This window comes from Solanum tuberosum, unplaced genomic scaffold (assembly GCF_000226075.1).
Source record: "Solanum tuberosum cultivar DM 1-3 516 R44 unplaced genomic scaffold, SolTub_3.0 scf00966, whole genome shotgun sequence".
NCBI lineage: Eukaryota > Viridiplantae > Streptophyta > Magnoliopsida > Solanales > Solanaceae > Solanum > Solanum tuberosum.
Window position 1 is genome coordinate 1 of NW_006239912.1, and position 1,377 is coordinate 1,377.

Below are 1,377 nucleotides of genomic sequence, written 5' to 3' on the forward strand. Positions count from 1 at the left end.
GTGTACGTGGCATACACTAAAGTCTGAACCTGAGAGACAAAATCCAAGAGAAAAAGTAAAATTAGGAAATATTTGACTAATGTTCAATAATGTAGTTAAAAATAAATCTAAAAGCCAACACTTCTTCTTGGATCAGGAATTGTAGATTGTAGTCTCATTTGAAATTGACCTTGTGAACAAATCTGCTAATTCATCCTTTGTCTTGCAAGGCTTGTGGGCATCTTTTGTTGGATTAAATGAGAAGCTCTTACCTCACATTTCAACTTGTAAAATCTCTTGCTTAGTAGAATCAAAGATTCAACAATATTTGTCTCCAAATAATAATTTAAATCCTCTTTATATTAACTGAACAACACTAAACAAACTTTTATCAATATCAGGCACATAAAGAACATCTGAAATTATTTTTGTACCTGGATTTGTTTTAATTGAAAAAGACCCTTTTCCTTTTGCAGGAATACAATCACCATTCCCAATTCTGACTTTCTTATTTTCCATAGGAATGAACTCTTTAAAAAGATTTCTTTCATATGTCATGTGGTTTGTACAACCACTATCAATCATCCAAAAATCAGTTTTTTTGGTTGAAAAATAAGTTGCCACACATAAGTGGTCTTCTTCTTCTTCTTCAGTAGTGACTTGGGCAATTGTTTCATCTTTTTTAAATTTGCTTTTGCAAATCACAGCTTCATGACCAAGTTGTTTGCAGTTCTTGCACTGTGCATCTGGTCTTTTCCAACATTTATATGGAGGATGTCCATTTTTTCCACAATGCTGACAAGGTGGGTAATTTTTCAAAACTTTACCCTTGCTATGAGTTTTGTGGCTGACTACTAATGCTCCTTCAACCATGCCATTTTGCCTCATAAGTCTCATTTGTTCCTGAGCCTGCAAAGAATTTAACAATTCTGCCAAGGTCATTTTGGACAGATCTTGTGTGTTTTCCAAGGTAGTTATACATGCTTCATATCTTTCGGGAACTGTAACAAGAACTTTTTCAACAATTCTTGTATATTTGAATTCAGTGTCTAGTAATCTTACCTTGTTGACAATACCAAGCAATCTGTCAGAGTATTCCTTGACTGTTTCTGACTCTTTCATTCTCTGCAATTCGAATTTCCTCATTAAATTTAATACCTTCATTCCTCGTATTCTTTCATCTTCAGCATATTCTTTCTTAAGATAATCCAAATATCTTTTGGTGATGTGAGAGTCATAATTTTCGTGAAAACAGTTGTCGAAACATCAGCAAACTAAGTTGTTTTTGCCTTCGACTTAATGGTTTTCTTTTCCTTGTGACTCTTGATCTGGGTCACGGTGGGATTATTTGGCAGCGGTTTAATTTCATAATCCTCTTCCACGGCTTCCCAAAGATCA